The 26,718-nt window shown below is 27.9% G+C and overlaps 1 protein-coding gene across 1 annotated transcript in view; it reads left to right on the top strand.

Moving 5' to 3' along the window:
• Nucleotides 1-22,379: 22,379 nt before the first annotated feature.
• The window catches only part of LOC107442276 (5-hydroxytryptamine receptor), a 113,179-nt gene continuing 108,840 nt past the window's right edge, over nucleotides 22,380-26,718 (top strand). Inside the window, exon 1 of the mRNA XM_016055800.3 lies at nucleotides 22,380-22,536. The gene's annotated coding sequence lies outside the window, so the exon portion shown is untranslated. The remainder of the gene's footprint in view (nucleotides 22,537-26,718) is intronic.

Here is a 26,718-nt window from a genome sequence, read left to right as displayed (position 1 = left end):
GACTATGGGATTCAATTATCATTCTGTATTTTTCAGTCGAAATAAAAATAATTGCAATTGTTTGATTTCTTAGCCATATAAATCTCTGTATTTGCAGTAAATACCTAAAAATTAATATTATACCTAATGCTTCCTACGACCAACAGACCAGAAGTTCTGATGATTTTGTCTAATGCATTGATTACTAATGTATTGATTGACTAATGTATTGATACATATGTCTAATGTATTGATTGACTAACGTATTGATACATATGTCTAATGTATTGATTGACTAATGTATTGATACATATGTCTAATGTATTGATTACAGACTATGGTATTCAATTATCATTCTGTATTTTTCAGTCAAAATAAAAATAATTGCAATTTTTTGATTTCTTAGCCATATAAATCTCTGTATTTGCAGTAAGTACCTAAAAATTAATATTATACCTAATGCTTAGTCCATTTGTGAAGTTAAATATATATGAGTATTAGAAATATAGAATAACGAAAAAAGGTCAATTTTTAGTGTGTTTTTTTTAAAGCTATTTTTCTTCCACTTCGTAATTTTTTTTCTTCGTATTTCACTGCATTCATACCACATTTTAGTCTGCAATGCCGACGGAAATCTAAATACAAAATTTCTAAATTAAAAATTTCAAATTTTGTCTCCGAAGGTATTCGGGTACTTTAAATTTTAACTCTCTGACATGCCTTAAAAGATAGCGTATAGCGATTATTTCAAAATAATTATTTACCAAAATATTTGCTTCCTAATTTTCTAAAAGCCTAATACATTTTCATAAATCTTAACTTATTTTCCTATTTATATAATATAAAGCTAGGAAATGCCAACTATGTATATTTTCATTTTAAACCAAAAATAATTAATCGAATATTTAAAAAAAAATCAGTTTAAAACGTGTACAAAGAATTCAATAGTTACGAAGAACAGCATAGTTAGTTATGAGTCGCAAACGAACTATAACACTCTCAATAATGATAACTCCAGTTAAATACAAACCTAGTCTATTATTCTTAAGATGTCAAAATGCATAGTTTGTAGGAGAAATGCGCTCTCGGGAAGATATAATTAGTAGCATATCTACATCAGGAACAGGGTTGTTGAAATCTTAGAATTCAGGAAAAGGAATACATGAACTACTTGATATAATGAAGCTGTGATTTAATGATTCAAAGTACGTCAATTTTTAAAAGCGAACGTATTTACTGATAGTAATAAATTGGAACATTGTAACCGAGCTGAATTTTTAAAGAAATCAAACATTTTTAGTTTCTGATTAACTATGCATGAAGCACGGGAAAAAATATTCGAAGATGAACAGGAATAAAATATGTAACTCTTCTGTAATTCTCCGGAAGGCAAAGTATAATTTAGATACTTCAGGTTAAAGTGATATCTGGAACTATAGATAATAAGATTCCGAGATTTTGGACCGAAAGCAATAAATTGAGTAATTATACATTTCAAATCATGTTATTATCCTCCTCAGATGAAATAAGAATTACCAATTTGTTACGTTTTTTGCGTCAAAAAGGACCATTATAGCGAGCTTTGAGTATTTTAGCAGTATTTTTAACAGTATTAAGTACAGTATTTTTATTAGAAAAATACTGTAGTGAGTAGTGCAATTCAAAATAAAAACCTACTAATTCCGTAGTTAGTATTGTAGTGTTCTACTTTTTTTTTATGAAAAAAATTGTGTAGAGAATAGTGCGATACAAAATAAAAGTCTACTTTTTTTCGTAGTTTGTATTGTAGTGTTCTACTTTTCCTTTTCTTGAAAAAAAAGGCTGATGAGAGTAGTGCGCTACAAAATATAAACATACTTTTTTACACAGTTTGTTTTGTAGCGTGCTACTTTTTTAATAAGAAAAATACTGTAGGGAGTAGTGCAATTCAAAATAAAAACCTACTAATTCCGTAGTTAGTATTGTAGTGTTCTACTTTTTTTAATAAACAAAATAGTGTAGAGAGTAGCGCGATACAAAATAAAAACCTACTTTTTTTCGTAGTTTGTATTGTAGTGTGCTACTTTTCTTTTTCTTGAAAAAAAAAGGCTGTTGAGAGAGAAGTGCGATACGAAATATAAACATACTTTTTTGCGTAGCTTGTTTTGTAGCATGCTACTTTTTTTTATAAAAAAATACTGTAGTGAGTAGTGAAATTCAAAATAAAAACCTACTAATTCCGTAGTTAGTATTGTAGTGTTTTACTTTTTTTTCATAAAAAAAATTGTGTAGAGAGTAGTGCGATACAAAATAAAAGTCTACTTTTTTTCGTAGTTTGTATTGTAGTGTGCTACTTTTCCTTTTCTTGAAAAAAAAGGCTGATGAGAGTAGTGCGCTACGAAATATAAACATACTTTTTTACGCAGTTTGTTTTGTAGCGTGCTACTTTCTTTATAAGAAAAATACTGTAGTGAGTAGTGTAATTCAAAATAAAAACCTACTAATTCCGTAGTTAGTATTGTAGTGTTCTACTTTTTTTAATAAACAAAATAGTGTAGAGAGTAGCGCGATACAAAATAAAAACCTATTTTTTTTCGTAGTTTGTATTGTAGTGTGCTACTTTTCTTTTTCTTGAAAAAAAAGGCTGTTGAGAGAGTAGTGCGATACAAAATATAAACATACTTTTTTGCGTAGTTTGTTTTGTAGCACGCTACGTTTTTTTTATAAAAAAAATACTGTAGTGAGTAATGCAATTCAAAATAAAAACCTACTAATTCCGTAGTCAGTATTGTAGTGTTCTACTTTTCTTAATAAAAAAAATTGTGTAGAGAGTAGTGCGATACAAAATAAAAACCTACTTTTTTTCGTAGTTTGTATTGTAGTGCGCTACTTTTTTCTTATTAAAAATACTGTAGTTAGTAGTGCGATACAAAATAAAAACCCACTTTCTTCGTAGTTAGTATTGTAGGATGCTACTATTTTTATTGAAAGAAATACTGTAGTGAGTAGTGCCATACTAAGTAAAAACCTACTTTTTTTGCAGTTTGTATTGTAGTGCTTTTTTTATAAAAAGAAATACTGCAGTGAGTAGTGTGATACATGATAAAAAAACAGTTGGCTGACAACTACTTTTAATGCTAGTTTAGTAGAAAATATAAGGTTCATCTGCAAATAATTTTTCGAATGTGATTTCTACAAATCTTCTCGGATCCATCAATGGACGCAATGAGAATACCTCAGTGATCGAGGGTTGATAAGAATTACGTATTACTAATATTTAATCCAGCCATTACAAATAATAGCCATTTTAAGGCTTTGACTAGACTTTGAAACGATGAAGTAAACTCTAATGTACCCCTAACGCTTATAGTTAAAAGCAAAGATTTCTAAGGCAATTTGGAGTGACAGAAAGATATGAACCACAACTGCAATGATGAACCACATAGTGCATATCCTTATCGTTTTAAAATAAAAAAGAAAGTTAAACATTGGCACTAAAACCTTTCTCTAAAATAGTAAAGTATCCATTAAAATGTAATTAATTATTAAGTGTTTCACTTATTGCCGACGTCCATTTTAATTAGCCGTGCGCATTTAAATGTGTTAAAGATAACGAAACCAAGTGTAATAACGACTTATTATGAAAGGCAAAACTTTTTAGAAGCCATGCAACGGTTACCGAATTCAATGACCATCAAGTAGTGGGAATTTCTTAAAATATATTGATTTTCATTTTTCTATCATGGATGATAATTGTTATGAGGATTATTTTAAAGTATTAAATGTTAGAAAATTATGCTGCATTTATTTCGCATAGCTTGACTGATATTATGGTTTATCTTTCTCTGATTATTCTAAGTGTGTAGTAAGTAAAAAAAGTTTATATTGAATATAATTAACATCAATACTATCAAATTCTGTAAAAAGATGTTTTGAAAAGACAAAATAAAATACTTGTTTAGGAACATTTTTTTTCATCCTAAAGGGTTACTATATACAAATGACAACACTCTTACATGCAGTAGAAAAACAATGTTTTCATTATTTTTCATGATAGACATAAAAAGTCTCATTTTATATCTTACATAATCAATAAAGTTCTTTATTTGGTGAAGTGATGATTTTTCTTCGATGATAATAACGTTAGTATATTGAACTCAATAATAACAACCTGTATTTTTTATATTTTGTTTCAGATAGAGATCCTTCCCGAATTATCCTTCCGAACTTTTTTTTTCTCTTCTGATTAAGGTTTGCAGGAATAGAATAAGATTGTTAATTAATTAAAGTTAATATTCTACATAATATTATTTCACTAAACCTTTAACACAGAATTTTTATTAAACATATTTTTCATATTTTTTTTTTCATTATTTTGAATTAGTTTTGGTCGAAAATAGTGAAACATTTAAGATATAACATTTTAATAGTTTATAGATATGAAATATAGCATGAAAGCTCGGTGATTTTTTCTGCGTTAAAAGTAAAATTTTCCAAACTCTGCCAACTCTCAAGCAAAAATGTTTCAAACCTGCGCTTATTAACAATTATTTGAATCCAAAAGAAGCAGTAATTCATCATTGATTTTTTTTTTTAACTCTCAAAATCATTTATTTATCATTTTGTGAATATGAATGGAAGAAAATTCAATTAGCTTTTTTTGGATTTCATATTTTAGTACAAATATAATTCAAATAATCTGACAGATATTTTAAAAACTTGTAGACAGTTTTTTACAATTAAAATATAAAAAAATATATTTTGGCTTGTAATCAGGTCGTCAGAAAAAATGTATAAAATGGACACCGGTGTCACATCTGCGTCAAAAGGATAACGTAATAAACATCTAAGTATTTCAAAAAATTACTTTAAAAAACTGAATAAAATTCATTCATAATTAACATTTTATCATTTTGACTTGTGTATTTCAAAGTATTGAAAAATACAATCATTTGCTTAGGAAAGAAGATAGAGCAAGATAATTTCTGTATTTGAAAGAATGCAGAAATAACTAGTACACAAATAAAAGTAATCGGATAATAGTAGTAAAAAATAATTTAAATGACGTATATATATATTAATTGGATAACTGGTACCTCTTAAAAACTTTAAACGAAAGAAATAATCAAAGATGGGACGGAGTGAGATAGGCATATTGGAACGAGAATATCGAAATATAATAGAATAAAAAAAATCCTGACGACTTGATAGTTATATAATAATTTATTATGGGGATTTGAACAAAGCCAAATTATTTTCATGAAAACTTGCACTACCTGTAGTAAAAACCAAAGCTTGAAATAGTTTTTTTTCTTTTTTAACTGAAACAGTTAAAATTGTTTTCAAACAAAAATTTTTCGTAAGCCTAATATTTATTTATTTTTAAATTTCTTTGAATAAATTTTCCTAAGAGGCATTATATTTTTATAATCCATAGATATATTTTTCCTCAAAACAGAATTTTCTAACACGTGGAAATTTTGTTACGTAGAAACATGTGTATAAAATTGCATAAATAATTTTGCGTCTTATTTATTTTCATTTTCACAACTGTAGCATTCCATAGTCAATGAAATGTGCGAATTTTATTGATATTTTCTTATTTATGATTTTTCTAACAATCTCAGACAACTATCTAATTAATTCTAAATTAATTTCTGCTTAATTTAATTAAGATTTACTTAAATAATATTATTAATAATGTCAATAACAATAAGGACTCATAGGCATTTCAATATCATCGAGGTGAATAAAAATTGAACAAGTATGACTATTTGAACACCATTTCTTCAAATCAAGTACATATGACAAGAAACTAATGCATTTTATGGAAAAAATATGCGTAAAAACTAAGTTAAATAGAAAAACAAAACAAAAAATTTCTCACAATTTGTTTAATTTTCCAGCCGAAAATCCTTTTATTATCGACGTTACAGTTAGGTATAATCCCCCAAGAAAAAAACTACTCAGTTCCATAGTTCGTATGAACATATATAATCTAAAAAAAATAAATAAAAATTCTAAAATTCGATCAGAATGGACTCTCCATACCTACAAAGGAAAGTTCTCCTAGTCATAATTCCCAGAAGATTCTGTGTTCCTTTTTTCGGGATAAATGTAATTTTTGGGAAGGAAATAAAACGAAGTAAAAATATTGCCAGGTATAAAAGAAAATCCGTTAAGATTCTGACGGTTCAAGAAACCTCCGCTAGTTTTAAGCCATTTTTCACCAAGCCTTTCATTTTTGGGGTGGTAAAGAAAACTTTTGTTTCTTTTTTTTCTTCGACTTCTTGAATTTATGAATAAAACCTGCTTCTGAATACCGAAAAGATATACTGATGCTACGATAGCTTTCAAAAATCACCTCTCTCATGTCCTTTTTAGTTTTCAGTTTAAATGCATTTAATGCTTTATTATTCATTTTCATCAAATTTTGTTTCTAAGTTTAGATCCGGAAATTTTCAACGCCAGTGTTTCCGTAAAACTCTTATTATATAGATAATTTATTTTTAGTTTAATATATTTCAACAGCCGATGCAACTATACCGTTGATAATCAAAAGTCAAAATTATTTTTATGTAATGTTATTTAACATAATATGTTTGATAACTTCTAAATTTTGAATTGAGTTTCTTTAGTTTTAAATCTTGTAGGCAGACATTGCTTGATTAAAAAATTGTAAAAATTTCAAATAGTATCATTTTTGCTTCCGTTTGTAATTTTTAATTAAAAGTAAAAAAATTAAAATATTATTTGTTGTTTTTAATGGTACTTGGATAAACCAAGTTCGCCAGCCGTAGGTTTTGCGAATTAAGTCAGGAATGCGCGCTTTTTGTTTGACAAGAGAACACCGCAAGGGTGAAAGTGCATCTTGGCTCAGAACCACATGGATAAATCACACCTTTAGATAGATCACATACCACCTTTATGAGGTCACTTCCTCAAATTAGAAGTAAATCTAAGGAGGGAAGAAATGTTTACTTTTATGAAAGAAATTGTGATTGTTATATATTTCTTGCACTGAAATTTTGAAATTCGAAAAAAACAATTTGTGATATAATAATGACTAAGACAAATAATTAAAACCAAGACTGAAATCAAATAATGACTACGTCAATTTAAATTACAGTATCGTTTAAAATAAACTAATGTTAAGAACAAATATGTCAGGAAGCTTTGCAGCTGCTTTCAGCGTTTTTTAAAGCATCCTACATATTGTAATTTTGTGCTTTTTCTGTCGTGCCTACAAATCGCTCCATAGGAGCAGTCGATCAGGCATGCTTAAATCGTTGGTTGAGAGCTGAGCTTCGTGGGTTCGATCCTGGAAAACAGCAAAAAAATGGCATGCATACGTAGCAAGAAGAGCGTTAAAAATGTCGCGGCTAAAAGTTCTTCGCGTTGCTAGTGGTGTGAAAGTATAGAGAGACGGGTATCAGCTCAGACAATATCCTCGTCATTCGACCAAGTTAAAAATTAAGTGGCATTTCCTCCATAGTTTTAAAAGATAGATCTCGAAAAACATGGCTTAGTGCTTGACTATGGTCAGATAAGGTCATATGTGGTACCTAAATTGAGCTATTTACAACTTTTATTCTAATGTTTTAGTTAATTAGCTTTGAAGTTGTAAAAGATATTAAAGAATTGAAATTTTTAACTACTCATTTGTATTCTACAATTTATTTTCATTTAAATTATGTGTGACTTGCAACGAAGCGCGAGAGGGGAAATTATTAAGGGACAGAGAATACAATAATTACTTTCACGTTTAAAAATGATTCAAAAATGTATCGCAAATCACTTCGAATGTTCTTAAAATGAGAGAAGATACATATGCGTGGATTACTTCTTTAATAACAATTCATTAACTACAATGTTTAAATATATTTTCTAAAATATTGTAAGATTTCGTATACATGAATCATTTACGTACTCAGAAATGTTCAGATGATACAACTTGCAAAATTATAATTTAAAAATGTTTCACAAAAAAAGGACAAAATATTATCACTTTCACCTGATTTGTGACTTTTCAAAACCAATCCTATTCACTATTTTCTTTAAAACCAACTATCAAATTACACAAAGGAATAAATAAATAAAATGTCTGACAAAAAAATTTGTCTCAATTTAAACCGATGAAACGTCTCTAAATGTAGAAAAAGGTAGCAAAACCTAAAATTTTATACAATTCCAAATGAGATTTTTTTTTACAAATGTTTTTACTTAACTGTTAGTTAAACACACTTATATCCATTAATGAATATTCATTAACGAATATTTTAATTAAGTAACCCTTCTCTTATTAAAAAACAGTTCCAAGTCTATCTTTAAAATAAAAAAGTAGCAATTTTAATGCGAACGCCTTTTAGTTGTTACTGTATTCAATATTTAAAATAAATAAATATACTGTCAAGGTTACGTAAGCTTACATTTTAATTCGTAAATTTCGAACTCTGTTATAAGCAATATGATTTGAGTAAATTGTTAACTTCCATTTCCATCAGTTGCATGTTTTGGTGAAGTTTTGGATCATGTTTTACTTACTTGAATTTTGAGTATCTCTCTGAAAGATAAATTTCGATATAAATTTATACGTTTCGTAACATTAACCCCTTCCCTCTCGCCCCCGTGAAAATGACGGGTCGAGATTTCGCCCTCTATTTCTCGCTCCCGTGATATTCCCGGGCTGGGGTGTTCAGTAGTAACGTGCCAATAAGAATAATGCTAATTCATTTCTTTCGCCCGGAAAACATTTTATTTCTCATTTTACACACCAGATGGCAGTACCAGGATATTTTTAAGGTAATTGCAAATAGTTAGTTTATTTTAAGCTAGATGTCAGCCCTAATCAAATACGTGTATAATACACGTGTATAAAAAAATAGACATTTTCATGACCATTTTCTTGAAAATTAACTGATCGTTAAGAGGTTAATCACTTAACTCGCAGTTTTAAGCTGAACTCCCAATGAACAGTTTTAAACATAACTATTAAACTGTGATTTTATATGTCTACGAAACAATACATATGAATACACTGTAAAAAACTCCAGATCAAATCATGGAAATAAGTTCCGGAACTTTGGGTACATCATCCGTAAAATCCATTTTTACCGTAAAATTATTATACTGTAATTTTTACTGTATTATATATTTTATTAGAGTGTTTCAGCGATTTTAAAGTAATAATTTCTGTTAAAATTACGGTAAGTCATTTTTTTCGTTTCGCAACCATTTTAAGTAAAAATGGATTTTATGGTAAAATGTATCGACACCCTGAGTACCGGTACTTTGAGATTCATAATAATTTACAGTATAGGCATAGTTCGAATCATTAAATTAAACCTGAGAGTTTTAGCGTTAACTATCTACATATTTAAAAATAAATAAAAAATTCTTACAGTTTTTTCTTTTTTTTTTTTTAATTTCTTCTCCGCAAAATTAAGTAAGTATTATTCATTTTCNTATAATAACATTTAAAATAAGGTTTTTTTTCTAGTAGAGGATAGTCTACTTTACTCGTCTGTCAATTAATACTAATAATATATTGGATTTCTTGTTAGTTAAAAATAGTTGAGTAAAAAGTGTTACAATTGACTCCTCTCTCCCCTAATTTTTACAGTATTATATATTTTATTAGAGTGTTTCAACAATTTTAAAGTAATAATTTCTGTTAAAATTACGGCATGTCAGATTTTTTGTTTCGCAAGCATTTTAGGTAAAAATGGATTTTATGGTAAAAAGTACCGACACCCTGAGTACCGGTACTTTGAGATTCATAATAGTTATGCAGTGTAGGCACTGCCAATACTGTTCAGCATGAAGTAATCATTAAAGATTGCTATACTTTTCCTCTTTGTACTTGTTAACTTAGTTCGAATCATTAAATTAAACATCCTGAGCGTTTTAGCGTTAACTATCGACATATTTAAAAAAAAAATTCTTACAGTTTTTTTTTTAAAATTTCTTCACCGCAAAATTAAGTAAGTGAACACCTTGAATAATTATTATCTAATGATTAAATTCTCACGTACAAAGACTCAATTTTAATGGTTCAAAGATCTAGCTTTAAGTATGCTAATTAATTCAAAAAGATTATTCCTGAAGTTGCAAAATCGAACTCAAAATGCAATTTCTCTTAATTGACATACATTTGTTCGATTTATCTGGATTTTTGACCTTCATCCGCAATTTGGAAGAAGAAAAAATATTTCGATTTCAATGGCCAAGAGAAGAAGTAAAATTTCATTCCCCTTAACGTTAATTTCACTCTTCAAGTATTTCCCCATCTCAAAGAGGTCGTATTTTTAAACCTTTACTTCTCTTTAATTTTTTACGAATTTCTCTCCTATAATTAATTTTGCTATTTAAAATAATTTAGATTAAACTGCTTAAAAAATTTGTATAGCTTACAATTAATAATTTTTCGCAAATTAAATTATCAAGAATCATAAATAATTTTAAAAAAAATTCATTTTTTCACGATATTATCTTTCGATAAACAAGAAATATAATTATGTGCTCAGAAGTTTTGAGTCTCTCATTAGCTTAGATATAAGGGAATACGTAAAAAGTGAAATTTGAATTAAGGGATTTAAACTTTGACCGCACTCGTGTCTAAATCCCCCACACATATGGAAGATTAAAAATCCAAATACGTTGATGAAATGAACGTTTATTCGCGGAAAAATTAGTTTCTTGCCTGATTTAAGAATTCAAAGTACGTTTATAGTATTTTATTTGCATATTTAGGGTAGGATCATCAAAGATATTAAGATAGAGACTTAACACTCAAAAGTCCAAAAATTAGATCAGAAGCTATTCATGGTGTTAGTTTTTTTCATTTTGCAAACTGTACAGTGCTCCAAGAAAAAAAAGAACCACTCTGAATAACTTTTGATGTAATGATCGAATCTTCCTGCTCTGGAACTCAATTTTAATGGTTCAAAGGGGGGGCTTCAAATATGCTAATTAATTAGTGCAGACGATATTTACGGTTATGAAATCAGACATTAAAACGTACTTTCTTCGAATATACATATCTTCTTTTTTTCAACGAATTTAGATTTCTGATCCCAAAAATATAAGGGGTAGCAGCAATCAGGGAAATAATGTTCCAATAGTGTGATAAGTAGAGCTGTCCAAAGTTTGGGCCTCTTAACGTTAACTTTACTTTCTGAGTATTCCGCCATATTACAAAACTTTTTAAGCTAAATGAAATATTTTTGCACACAATTATTAAATTCGTTTACCCAAGGATAATTTCATACAAAAAATAAATTCCAGTAAAATAATTACCATTTTTTTCATTATTTCATTTGCCAATAGTCGAAAAAATTTTAAATTATAAGGTATGCAATTTTCTACATCATTTTAAAGTACGCAAATGTACATGGCAAAATACAAATGTTGAGTGAAATTGGTCGAATAGTTCCTGAGAAATTGAGTTTTAAAGAAGTCATTTATTTAAAATTCCATTTCCTTGTAACTATTCAACCGATTCACCTCAAAATGCTGGCATTAAATAAAGTAAAGAAACCACACAAAAGCTCCACAATTTCGTGACCAACGGCATGATTGCGGCAATGTGGTCTTCATTGCTCACAGAATGAACTGGGTGAGCTTCAAGCCACAAGTAGGAATTAAATCCCAGACCATCATAATGGCAGTTCAGTACTTTAACTACCGAACCATAGTCACTAACATACTAATATAAACCTTATATTAAATGTCGTTAATTTTATCAGTAAACCCACAAATATCAGTAATTCAAAGTTCCCAAAATTTAATTTTTTTTTCGTCCTTAACATATACACCGAAGAGCCATTGCATTATAACCACCTTCAATCTATAACAAGGGGCTCCCCCTGGCTTTCATGGTTTCTCGCCCAGGAACAATGTTTTCATGGGGCACATTAAGACCCATAATCCTCATAGAACAATTCCTGACGTCTGTAGGCTATTTGACCATAGTTGCAAACCAGGTTCACCCATTCATGACAACAGTTTTTCCTGCGGGGGATGGTGTTTACCAACAGGATACTGCACCATGTCATAAGGGTTGAATCGTCGACGAACATTCCAGTGACTTTCAAGTCATGCCTTAGCCCCCAAATTCACCTGGTCTTTATCCAATAGAGTATTTGTGGTTCCACTTGGAAAACCAAATTCTTGCTGCCACGCTACCCTCTCGCAATGTGAGGGAATTGCAGGACCAGTTGGTGAGCGCTTGGTACCAGATACCTCAGACCACCTATCAGCACCTTGTGGAATCAATGCCACGGCGGATGCTAGCAGGCTTGAGGGCTAAAGGTGGTCCTACATATTATTAGCAGGGTGGTCATAATGTAATGGATCTTCGGTGTATGTTTTAAATACTTCTTGTGAGGGTAAAATATTCAGCAACTGTATACATAAATTTCTCAACAAGTTATTAATTTGTAGATTAATAAATCGGCATACATCTTCTTGAATTGGCGTATATCTAAAATCGAAAAGTAACTTAAAATTAACTGAAATTTAAAAAATATATATAATTTCTGACTTAAACTCCACTTTTAGATTCTTTAAATTAGTATATTTTCATTTTTCTTATTTATCTATCATTGATTGTTTTCAAAAACTTCCACTGTTTTCCAAAAATAATGAGAACAAACAAAGTTTCTGATGGAAACTATTAACTAGTCAAATACGGCATAAAACCAACATGATTGTCTTAACCTTATAACAACTCCATCTCTTGTGTAAGTAAATAAAACTGTTCTCTAGTAAGTCAAGCATTAAAACCATTTGTATTAAGCGAGGTTGAGTAGACACGGGAGAATGAAATTTATCCAATATACTGTTCAATCGATCTATTTAGTTTTATATAGCATAAGAGATTGTGATTATAAGAACAATGATAAAATGAAGGGAACATTCCTTTAAATGATTAAAATAATATTCCACGTAAAATTCGGTTGTTAGGATAAATTCTGATTTGTGAATTATGTAATGTGAAAGAAAAAGAGCTTCAATTAAATTTTCAATTAAATGATTAAAATAATATTCCACGTAAAATTCGTTTGTTAGGATTAATTCTGATTTGTGAATTCAATAATGTTAAAGAAAAAGAGCTTCAATTAAATTGAGTTCAACTTTCTCATGTTTACATAATTTAATAATATAATTGCGAGACAACGGTTGCGCATAAACAATCAGTGAAACTTACAGATTGTTTATTTTTAAAATATTTTAATTCATTCTAATAATGCATTAAGACAAAAAGTACAGTCAAAACAGTACCAAAAATAATGATTATTATTACCGAAGTACCTTGGTAATTATATTCGTAAAATTAACGATGAAATATAGTTTTATAATATGTGATAAAATTTGGCTAGGACGGTAAAATTTGGTAATGTTATCATGGTACTTTAGGGCCTGGCATAAAACACATTAATTTGGTTAAATTTACTTTTCAGGTTTGAATTTAGTATTAAATGTATGGCAATAAGAACTGTAATTTTGAAAACCAGAATTTCTAATGAGCCGTTATCATAAAAATGAAAAAACGACCAAATGAATGGTTTAAAGATTGTATATTTAGGTTTTCTTCACCACAATTATGTTTTTTTTTACCAAAAATATCATCACAGTACGGTAAGGTAGTTTTACCAGAATTTTTCCTACGGATGTAGAGACTGTAATTTTTCTAAAATATTTCTATAAGTTTATTCACAAATAGTTTCCCCGAAAAAAAATAATTTTCTAAAGTAACTTTGGTCAAATAAGTTACTTTTTCAATGTTACGAGCACAACAGTAACATAACATTTATTTAAAATTCTCGAAACATAACATTTTATTTAATTTAAAAGCTGGAGCCAATTAATGATAACTTACATTTCTGAGGAGAGCATTTTGGTTGAAAGTACTATCATTTGCACTGTGACAGAAAAGATGATTCATAGTTTTGTGCTGCTGCTTACAAGAAATTCCAGACACTTGTTGAGTATTTACCAAGAAACATTACTAAAACGCAGTTCGATGTCGAAATTCAACTATGAACAAAATGTGATTTATTGCCCAAAACTTTGCAGTATTTAGTTAAGCAAAAATCATATTTTTAATTATTGTTTTATAATATTTTTAGAATATAATTTAGAGTACTTTACATAATTACGAAGTATGGCAAGTATGCTTCTTGAAAGCAATTCTGAAAAAATATGTTGGGCTTCGTTTTTAGGATTGTTATATTTTCTGCTTTACATCCGTTAATTTCTTTATAATTCATTTTTTACTGCATAATTTTTCATAATTACATATTTTTAGATAAAAGAAATCCCGTAGAGACTATAACTCTTTAAAAAAAATATATTTATATTAGAACGTGGCATCGGTCATGAATATGATCCACTTAGAAAATTATTAAGTCGCGTGAAAAAGAAAAACTTTGCATATTCAAAAAATGTTTTTTACTTAATAAATATTATATCTATAAATGTTTTGAATTAAATTTCAATAGTCTCTTTGTTTTAAAAAGTATAATTCCTTAAATAAAACAGAGTGCTTCCCTCTTTATATATTTTTAAAATCATATAAAAAAAAAATTAAAGTACGTTGGATGTCTTAAATGAATATCGAATTGAGGAAAAAACTAAAACCTTTTCTAAGTCTGACAAATCATGGTACAGAAAGGCGTTATCAATAAACAGTAAAACATATTCATTGCGAAAGGAAACAGTCAGAATTGAAAAACAATTATTACGAACACCTTCAAGTTTCAAACCATCTTGATGTTTATTACGTAAGCCTTCTTCTACAGTACTTGGTCAGATTTCGATAGCGTTTTTGGTTTGGTTCTTTCAATATTTCTATGCTTTTTATAAATATTAATTTGCGATCCTCGATGTGCATTCTTTTCGTTTTTATTTTTGAAAGAGATTCTAAAAATACACATTACGGGTGGTCTTTACGGAAAATTCTTTATCATTGAAATATAGCATTAGTCAGCACACCTGACTAATTTTATCTGGTTTTATTTTTAAACTTTCGACTTTTAGGTTTTCTGGTTTTAAATTTCTGCTCTTAGTATTTTGCTTCGGCACTTACCGTTTCCATGACTTTATTCTCCTCTTAAACTGGCATCTTCATTATACATGGGACATTCGAAATGAAATCTTGCTCTTGGTCAAATTCAGCACCCTCTGTCTTACCTGGTGTCATCTTTGAGTGTTATCATCTCAGTGAAACTTTGGTTTACCTTAGAACATTTTAATCTTAGAAGCACTTAGCCTTGAAAGGGAGACACTTGAACTTTTAGTCGACTATTTTATTTATTCTATTGGGCTTATTTTAGTCTTTTTTATTTTTAATGTGATTTTTCATATTTTACCATTTGATGTTTTACCTGATCTTACTTTTATATGTTTTTACCAGTATTTTTGACACTTTTATTGTCGTTTGATTTTATCCACTTTGATGTTTTAAGCACTTTTAATCTTTATTCTGTTTTATTTTTATTTTACTTTTTCGATTTTGGGATTTTTCCTATGTGTTTTAATCTTTTTAATTTAGTACTTTTACTTTTCTGTAGTTTGGTAGTGTTTGGTCACGTGCAAACGGGTGAAACCCTTATCCGCAAACTCCTTCGGGGGTAGGTCGGTTACTATTGGTCTTATCATTGAAATATTTCACCTCTTTCTTGGGAGAGTTGTCATTAAATTTAAAAACTTGTCGTAACGAGTCTTTAAATTTAATGACAACTCTTTCTTAGGGGATGGGGTGGTTCACCAAATTGCTTATCATATAAATATATGGGAAAATTTTAACTAAATTTAAATGTCATGTTTTTAATCTCAAAATAATTAGTTTATAATTACATAAAATTTATTTTGAAAATCCACGTAAAGAAAAAAAAGTATGGTAAACAACACCGGGATATGGTAAAATTTAACGTGTTTCTTGCTTTATGTGAGCAACAAAAAACATGGTAGCTTTTCTCAAAGAGCTCTGGTATATATTTTAGAAAAATTAACAATAAAATTTGGTTGTATAATTTGTGACAAAATTCAGTAAATTTAGTAAAATATGATAATTTTACTAAATTTCCTTGATTTGGTCATGATACATTAGAGCATGACGTAAAAACCATTTATTTGATTAATAATTTTAAGTTTTGTACTTTTTTTTATGAAATGTGCGGTGATGAGAATTATAATAGTGAATACCAAAGTTTCTGGTAAGCCGTTACCAAATAAATAGTTTAAATACCGTATATTTCAGTTTTATTATGAAAATTAAATTTCGTCTCAACTATAAATGACATTACATGGTTATAATATTTATTGACACGGTAATGACGCAATAATGTCACAGTAATTATTGGCAATAACATTTATTAAGTAATGACATTAATGACAATTATTAATCAATTAATGACTTTGACTAATTAATTACGCGATAATGGCATTGTGCGGTAATTTTACTAGACTTCTTTTCCGTATATTCTGTTAAGTCTTGACAGCCAAAAATAAGCTGTTGCTTTTTATCATTAGATAATAATCATTAACAATAAAAATAAGTAAAAATATAAACTCGCTATTTTATGATCAATACTTATAATAACATTTGCAGCTGTTTTTAAGCAACATCTGCTCAACCGTTCCATATTCTAAAAATCGAACGTTAATACGGAAAAAAAAGTACACATTTTCATTACTTTAAAACTTTAGTCATTGTGTTAATTTGAAAACCAACACTTATTCGTAAAATAAATGTGTCTCATTTATTTTAATGATTCTCTATTACGACACTTCAGTTAATTGCAGTAAAGAATTTTCGACATTTCGCAGTTTAAAAGAAAGCATTTAAACTGTAGGGGATAGTATTGTACCTTCGACAAATTTTAATTTTTTCTCTTTTTTATGGAAAAGTAATTATTTTAAAAACGGGGAAAGTTTTGTGTGATATACATTATAAATTTTTCTATTAGTAAAATTTTTTGTGATCGAATTCTGCCATTTACTTCATTTTTTTTTAAAGTAAAAGTATTTTTTTCAAAATACACACGGTGCTAAAGTCACCGTACTGTGAGGTAATGATATATTTTGTAAAAAAAAAACATTATTCTGAATTACAAAGCAATAATATATGGAATTTTAAACCATTCATTTGGTAATTTTTTGTCAATATGTTAACGATTTACTGGAAATTCTGGTTTTCTAAATCATAGTTTTTATTACCACACATTAAGTCAAAATTACAAGACTGAGAAGCAAATTTTATCAAATAAATATTTTTTTATGCCATATGTTCTAAGATATCACGTTAAAGTGACTAAATTTATCCACTTTTACCAACTTTTATCACAGACTATAAAAACATATTATTAATTTTAGCAAGGAACTTCGTTGCAAATTGTTGAGATTTTTGGTGTTCCCATAGATCCAGAAACACAGTGAAATTTATCATATTTTGGTAGTTTTGATCATAATGTTTTTCTCAATTTAGTGTTGCATCAAATATAATGTCCATTTATAGAACCTTTTTAATATTTACACTAAGATTGATAGACATTTTTTTTTTCAAATTTCAGAAAAAAAACTAAAAAATTAAATATATTATATTCTTTTACAATAATTTGAGCATAGTTATAATAATATTTGGTATGTTAGAAGGATAAGGATTTGGTCTTTAAGTTCAGAGCTTGTAAGTTGGATACGTCAAATATTAAGAGACATCTTAAAGAAATTATAGTGAGCTTTAAAAATATTAACAACATTTTGTTTAAATTAATATTACTGAAAAAAAGGAACGGTTGTAAATTTGCTCAATTATGAATTTTTAGGTTCGTACGTAGTACTAAAACACTGCGAATCACATAATTATAGATTAATAATGTATTTAAATCTATTGCTAGCAATTGTTAGCGTTAATTACACAAGGATATGAATCCCAAAGCATGACTAGGCGTATTTGGTGCTCTAGCAACTGAGTATTTATTATGTATTAATGAAAACTAGGTCATTGCTTGTAACAGAAATCAACTATATAGTGACTATATAATAACTGGCCAAAACATTAAGTTTTCAACACAAACCAAATGGCTCTGAGAGTGTGGACAAAAGTAGAAATCAAAAAAGAAAAAAAAAAAAAAAAAACAAGGCTAACAGTAAGAGGTAGCAAAAAAAGGAGATTTCTTTGTAAAGGTTTTTGCAGGCCATCATACATGATCTGAGAAAACAACCTTTGCATATTAATATTTCGACTAATTAAGAAAGAATTAATTCAACCTCTATGTGCCAACCAAATAAAGAAAAAATTATTGTATAACGCTTGTCGTAAAGTTGCCAGCTATCTGGGGTGATTTTTTCTCTACAATTAACTTCACAAAATCAGACTATTCCTATTTAAAATATGGTTCAAACTAAATACTTCATATTGTTTCTGAAATATATTAAGTTGATGCTGAGTTATTTGTTTTAAAATACATTTTTACAGAATTTCAAATAAGTACGGAATAAGTTTATTTTTGCTACTCTTAATATAAATTTGATTTGAGAAAACAGGTTCGTTTTAATATTAAACCCCTCTCTAAAATTCTACCTTTCAGATTCGATAAATGAAGGGGAATTAAACAACATCATGATAGCGCTGGCAACTAATATTGCAACCAACGTAATTGAATAACTTAAAATGAAGGCAAACTGCCAAATTCGATGCTGACATTTAAATTAGATAAGGAAATGGCTAGATAACCCACCTGTTATCTAAATATGTTATTAGTTGTTATGATGGAATGTTTAATAAGTTTTAAGTGTAGCAATTACTCTCTTTGTTTTCCCGAATAAGTTAGACGCATTGAGAGCCATATTATTTAGAGTTTTAAAAGTACATAGAAGAAATATTTATTGTTACTAACTTTTTTCTTATTTTAATGCTAAAAAAGAGGGATTTTTGAAATTGCTTCAAAATATATAAGTTAAAATAATTAACAGTTATGAGGAGCAAAGGATTTCTTAATATATAATTAAAATGCTAACATAATTCTTATTTATAGATTATAAGCTCAAAATTTTATTTATTTTAATTTTAATTAAAAATTATTAGGTTAATTTAACTTCATTCAGCTTTTTAAAATATTTTTCCTTTCAATTCATAAATGAAGGACTTCATTATATATTTTTAAGATGAATAATTAAAGAGAGTAATGAATTATTTTTGTGCTTTATTAATTTATTCCAAGATGTTCATGGAGAAAGAAAACTGCGATATTATAAATGTTACTAAATTTCAACATTCTGCACTAATTAATTAGCATATTAATTAGCATGTTACTAAATGTCAATAAAAACATTTCGTATGAAAATATTTAAATATTTATTGCATATATAAAATGCTATATAGTAATAATAATAATATATTAAATACAATATAAAAGCAATCCTTCTACAAGAATTTTGTAGACTTTAACTAATTTTGAAAAGTATAAAGTTAAAGTACGATAGTCAACACAAATTGTCATTTAAATAAGTAAACCTGAGTTTATTATTAAGAGATTATATTACACTTTTTTTTTAATTATTTGATATTCAATAGGGTAAATTGGACGACTAATTTATTTATTACATTTGTTTAAAATAGCCACGTTTTTCCGTGTTAAGTGTTCATTCTTACTGTTTAAAATATTGTGTTTTTTTATAAATCAGATAATTTTATCATAGTTTACTAGTTAATCAAAAAGTTTTGGTTGAATATTATCGTCATAAATCAAAACTTAAAATGGTAAACAAGAGAAAAATGGAAAATAAAGAATTAACGCCTTTATAATAGTTTTTATTTATTAAGTATATTATTTACTCGAACAAAAAATACGTTTTAAATAATATTTTCGTTTAGGAAAGAATTTATAATTCTTTATTACACAGTTCAAAATTGTATTTTTTTAAATTCAAAAATCGACTAAGTTGGAAAATTAATGTCAGGAATAAGTTCAAGATTTTATAGATTAATGTTAATAGTTTTATAGTTTAATGCATTACATGTTAAAATCATAGTAGCTGGACCCTTCTTTAACTATAATACTACATGTTAAAAAAGAACTCATAAAAAGGTGATTTTATTTTTTTTTACTTCTTTTCTTCCTTTCCTTTAACTTCGAGCAAGCACTTTTTTTTTTAATTTTGTGAGACACTGGTAAAAAGAATTATGAAATAGTTAATTTTGTAAGTTGTACCAATTAGCAATGATGGAAGAGAACATTGCGTGACAACTAGCATAAATTTTCTTCTTACAATTCAACTAAAAGAGTAGCAATTGGTGATGTCACGAGAGATCTGTATTTTTCATTGACCGTTTCAGCACAAAAATCTTTCAATAAAAGTACCCTACTCAAGTGTTTAATTGGTTAAATAAATAAAGGCTTTCGTGAACGACACTTTTCAGAAACGATGAATTTAGAACTACTGTTTATTTATTGATAAATAATGAATCGTAACTCAACAAATGTTTGCGCTATTTACTACTCCGGTGCTTTAATATGATAGTTTTTTCTTTAATAATAATGATTGATTAACTTACTGCCATTTAGGGTTAATATCTTCTTTCACATTTTTACGGAAAAGAAATGGAATAAACTATTCCGTAATTTTTTTTTCTCTTGACACAAGTTGTTATATGAATAAAAATCATGGTAAAGGTAGGGGATATATGCACCTTTATATCGACGTTATTTAATTAACCACCTCCTTTACCATTTTTTTTAAAAAAATAAAACTGCACAAAATTATATTTATGCCGTTGTTGTTTAAGTTGTTAGTTTTGAGGCTATCATCAGCTAGGGTTACTTGGGCTAGTTTTAACCTTTAAATGTCTAGTAAAAAATTCGTATATTTCCTCTACCAGTTGAAGAGATGAAAACAATTTCTAGATTTTGTTTTGTAATTGTCGTTGAACAGCCAACCCAATTTTTAAGTTCATGACTACCAATATTCAACTCAGTAGTCAAATAATTTTGAACCTAATCCAGACGGCAAGGGGATTCCTAGATCAAGTATTGGGAGAAATTTGCTTCGTTGGACGATTTTCTGATGGAATTAACCTGCATTTGGGTTGGACGGAGAGGAAAATAAAGAAAATCTCCCACGGTAAGCCTGACGGCAAGGGAACACCATGATCCGTCTACCGCTGATGATATTTCACGTCAGAGCAGCGGTCGGTGAAAGCCGGGTGCGGAATTCGTATCGACCAGACATGACTGGGATTCGAACCCGGTTCACATCATTGAGCATTGAGAGGCGAATGCTCTATTACCTGAGCCACCAAGCCTCTCTACCTTTTTTTTATACAGAGCTTATATATATTTTCACCGCCGTTTCTTTCAGTAATGGTTAATGAACCTGCTGAAAAACGCTATCCGACAACCGGCAAGACCTAGCCCACCATATATTTTCCATTGAAATAAACAATAAACGTCTACAATAAATTTCCTACAATAAACTTCTTAGAAGTGTTACCTTTTTACTGAACAAAAATCAAATGATTGAGAACAGTAGAAAAAATTACTTATTATTTTTCTTATACTAGACACATGTTTATTAATTCACGTTTTTTACTTAAGAACGGTGCTTTGAAGTAAACATGGGTCAAACGCTGGATCACCTTTTTTAAGGGGAAATTGACAATATTTTTTTTTCAGATCGAGCCCAAATGTTTAAAATATTTTCAAGCAAATGCTTCAAGGAATCTTTTCCTGAAAGTAATTTTACAGCTTTTAAGTTTCCTGTAGCAAGTTTGAAATCAAATATATGCAGTCTTAAATTAAATATTTGCATCAATGCCATTTATATTTTTCTTAATTAGGGTTAACATAAAGGCTTTTATAATAATAATAGCAGCTTTATTGGGATTAAAACAACGTACTAATGAATAGTATACATAGAATGTACAAATGTATTATTACTCAAGTATTCAAAACAATAATAATGTGTATAATGTATGAGAAAATGTTAATAATATGTATAATGTACAAGAAAATACTAATAATATGTAAAATTAACAAAATAATAAAATACTCATAACTAGCTTTTCATATTATTAAGAAATTCAAAACAGCTAAAAAATAACAAACGTTCCGTTTAAAAAAAAAAGCATAGTTTGAGTTATTTTACAAAATGTACTGTTATTTAAAAAATAGCACAATACAGATACTTTCCAGATTCAAAGTAACAAAAAAGAAATAAAAGGAATCAAATTGTGCGGAAAGGAATAAAAGAGAAAAGAGAAAATGCATTCTGCATTCTCAAACACATATGAATTTGCAAACACAAGAATCTGGGACCTCATCTTCAATTAGACAGGTAAAATAAATGTTTTCGCCAGGTAACTTAAGCGCCAGAGAGCGCTCAGATCGTATGCCTTGGCTCACACTTCTTTTTTATTTATTTTTCGCTGGGTAAAATGACGGGCAAGAGTCGCTTACAGAACACTTGCGGAAAAGCTTACCCAAAGATATGGTTGGTTCGAAATGGATGACGGGAAACTTTGCCCGGCCAATGAAATCCTTTCCAATATTTAGGTGAGGCTTTCGACTTCTTTCGGTAAGTTTCATTTATTCATAATCATATAATAAATCACTATATAATTTCTTATATTTTGACATTTTTATTTTGTTATAATAAATTTAAAAAGTGTGTGTATGTTAGCTATTTTTAAATTGGGGGGAGGGGGAATGTGAGATGATGCTAAATATTATAATTAAAGATATTTAAGTCATTTGATATGACTTTTCTATGAAATATCATCCGCTAACGAATAACACGAAAATGAAAAACTATATCAGAAATAATGGATGATTGTTTAAAGGACACAAATAAATATTATTCGCTCTTAAATATATAATTTCATTTTTGAAATTATATACTTAATTCGATAAAAAATGTGTGTTCTTGATTTTTTTTCCTTTTCAATATTTCATTTACATACAATTTAATTAAATACTATATTGAGGATAATATTAAAAAAAATCCTTTAATCCCGGATTTACATATAATAAATAATTATCACTTATATTTATAATTATTATTAATGAATAATTAGAATTATACTTGAAAATGTTAGTTTTATTGTTTCATTTACATAAAAGTTAATATCTTCTTAAAATATATATTTCTTATATGATACTATTTTACCATTTTCAAAAATGCTCAGTTATTTTTCTTTAATTTGATACGAAAAGCTGATTACATACATTATTTTGCATAGATACATTGGAAAATCCACTTTCAAATAAATTTCAAGCATTTTAATTAAAGATATCTATTAGTAGTATACATTGTTTTTTATTTTTTATCGGGCAGTAAAAAGCACGAAATGTTTAATACTCATTTTTCAATATTTATTTTTAACTGTGCTAATATGATTTTAGATGTTCACTTTTACTATTTTTTTTTAAAAATTTAAACTTTCATTTGAAAAATATGTAAAAATTACAAGCGTAAAGGTACTATTAATAGTTACGTTTTGAATTATGAAAGAATACACAAAAAAAATAACAAATTTCAATTTATTTAGTTCTTATCAAAGAACTTTAAAGATCGAACAAGCACAAAATGAATTGAGCATAAAAACATTGAAATAAGAGCTTTGAAAAAAAATTATTAAAATGTACCTTTCTACAGACAAAAAAAATTTTAATAATGGGGTAAAAAGGAAAGTATGTAGAAATGTACCTTTCTACTGACAAAAGAAATTTTATAATGGGGTAAAACGGATAGTATGTAGAAATGTACCTTTCTACTGACAAAAAAATTTAATAATGGGATAAAACGGAAAGTAAGTAGAAATGTACATTTTTACTGACAAAAAATTTAATAATGGGATAAAAAGGAAAGTATGTAGTAATGCTCTAAGTACTATTGGGGATATTATGTTTATTAATTTAAAGTAATTCCTCAGTTAACTTTGTGTATTTATAACCGTATGCATAATGTATTTAAAAATTGTGTTCTGTTTTAAAGTTTCTAAGCGAATTTAACCACTTGTTGATTTGCGAGTAGCTTTGAAACGAGTGATCCGCTAGCAAAACAATTTTCACCTGTAATTCAATAAATAAATGAACAAAATCATAGTAATTTTTGTCAATTTTATTAACAAACTCATTTAAATTATTTCGAATACTTTAATTACGTTACGTTTTCAAGTTTTTTCAAGTTCTAACGCATTGAATTTAAATAATTTTATAAATAATTCTGACATTTTTTTCATTTAAACTGACTTCCTAATGATTTTCTTGATGATTTTCACTAATCAAACATTGCTAAAGTTAATTTGAATAGACATAAAAATAACTTCTGCGGAGATGATGAGGTAAAATAACTTACTTCTTAATTATACATGAAATGTTAAGAAATGAACTTCACAAAATACATGTATCTGCAATATATACTGCTGAATATTGCAACGTGAATGCAATTTTATAAACATGAAACGTGTATCTGCAACATATACTGCTAAATATTGCAACGTGAATGCAATTTTATAAACATGAAACGTGTATCTGCAATACATACTGCTAAATATTGCAACGTGAATGCAATTTTATAAACATGAAACGTGCATCTGCAATATATACTGCTGAATATTGCAACGTGAATGCAATTTTATAAACATGAAACGTGTATCTGCAATACACTGCTAAATATTGCAACGTGAATGCGATTTTATAAACATGAAATGAAACCTAATATACTGGAAAATTGCACGTTAGTCGCTTACCACTTTAAGTTACTGTGTAGTATTAGCGTTCAGTTTTTTTTTTCAATAAATTTGGACAAAATAGTTCATGTGATTTCATCATATTTGTCAAAGAATTTTTAAGCCAATGTAGGTTAATGACTTAACCAAACTGTTCATTTTCAAAAGCAAAAAATACAGCTCTTATACTTCGAGATGGACACCAGATGGCGTTGAGATGTGCACTTTCTAAAGTTCTAACATGCGTACGCTTGAAGCAGTTCATATTAAATATCCCGTAACTCTCGAGTTCTACCCCTATTTTGATGAATTGGAATCAAATTTGGCGCATGCGCAAATTCTCGAAGGGTCTTCTGATTGGAAAATGTACAGTGCTTCTACCCGGAAACATTTTTTGCGTGACCATGAATTTTATTTTAATAATTAATGTAAATTATTTATAACATGGAATAGTACATCATAACATGAAGCAATGAGCTGTTTCTCACTTTTTAAAAAAATACTTAAGCGTTAATTTTTGTTTTAAAACTTAAGTATCTAAGCTCATGGAAAAATAACATCAATTTTTAAAGAAATGAGTTTTTAAAGAAAGTGAATTTTTAAAGAAAGTTACGAGTTTTATTATATACAGATTCAAAGAATTGAAGAGATGGCATGCATTTTTTTTGACAGAAAAAAAATAATATAAGGAGCGGTTTCACAAAAAGAAAAATTGAAGTAACAAATGTATTTTAATTTTCATAATAATATTTTCTAGAAACTGCCTAATTCATTTATTTTAACTAATGATGATTAAGATTAGTTCATAATATTATGGTTAAATATATCAAGAGTATACTCTACACCTTGTATTAAAAAAAACTGTACAGTAATGACATTTCTAGTCTCAAAAAAGAAATCTGGTAATAAAAACCAAAATACATCGTACCTAAGCCTTAGTCATCAAGTAACTTTTCCGTTCTTATAGTAACAGTTTACGGGAAACTCTTGTTTTTAAAATTATTGTTCTTTTTGAAACACATTTTGAAAAAAATATAATAAATTGAAAAGTAGAATTAACCAAATAAATGGTTTTTATGCCGTGTTCTAAAGTATCACTTAATAGTATTAAATTTTACCAATTTTACCGAATTTCATCACATATTATAAAACCATATTTTATTGTTAATTTGACCAGAAATATTACCAAAGTGCTTCGGAAAAAAATTCATGAGATTTTTGATGTTCCTATAAAGCCAGAAACATGGCATTCCGGTATTTTTTATCATATTTTTTTCAGTGCGTAATACATGCTTTAAGAAGAATTTATTTAAACAAAGCGTAAATTTGTTTAAAAGTAAATGAATAAAAATAGATAAGTATATTAAACAAGTCATGAGAGATTGCAATGCATAAATTCACGGATATTCCTAATTGTAAAATTTATAAGCCTCCTAGGAAGATCATTTTAAAATGAGCTCATAAAGTATCATCGAATATTCTTAATTAATATTCTATTGATTTACTCTTCTCACAGGATTTGACAATTCTTGTAAAAGCTAAAATCTTTACTATTATGTCTAATGTTTGAAATTAAGTATTTTCTTTTAAAATTATTTATTAATTACGTATTTGAGCAGTTATAACGATACATTTAATACTTTACGAACTGTATTGCCTCTAAATATTTTTTCCACAAACGCTTCATTTCGTTTTCCGAATGAGAAATGAACAAATTTTTAACTATACGTACATCGATATTATTTTTGTTGCATTTACATTTTTTGCAAACATACTGAAGTGTTTTCTTAAACCTTATTACCCTGCAAGATAAATAATGTAAGCAGCTTGATTACAATAATTGATTTTGTGTTTCTGCTCATATCGATCCGTATTAATCATACCTACCTTCCAATTTGTCTATTTCTCAATGCCTATTTTTATAAGGTAACGTAATATTTAAATCATTATTTGTATTTGCATACCACGCGTAGCTGTTTTATGTTATTCATTATGATTATATATTTATATATATATATATATATATA

The sequence above is a fragment of the Parasteatoda tepidariorum genome, chromosome 2 (genome assembly GCF_043381705.1).
Source record: "Parasteatoda tepidariorum isolate YZ-2023 chromosome 2, CAS_Ptep_4.0, whole genome shotgun sequence".
NCBI lineage: Eukaryota > Metazoa > Arthropoda > Arachnida > Araneae > Theridiidae > Parasteatoda > Parasteatoda tepidariorum.
The sequence above is the reverse complement of the archived record's forward strand: the minus strand, read 5'-3'. Positions and strand labels throughout refer to the sequence as shown.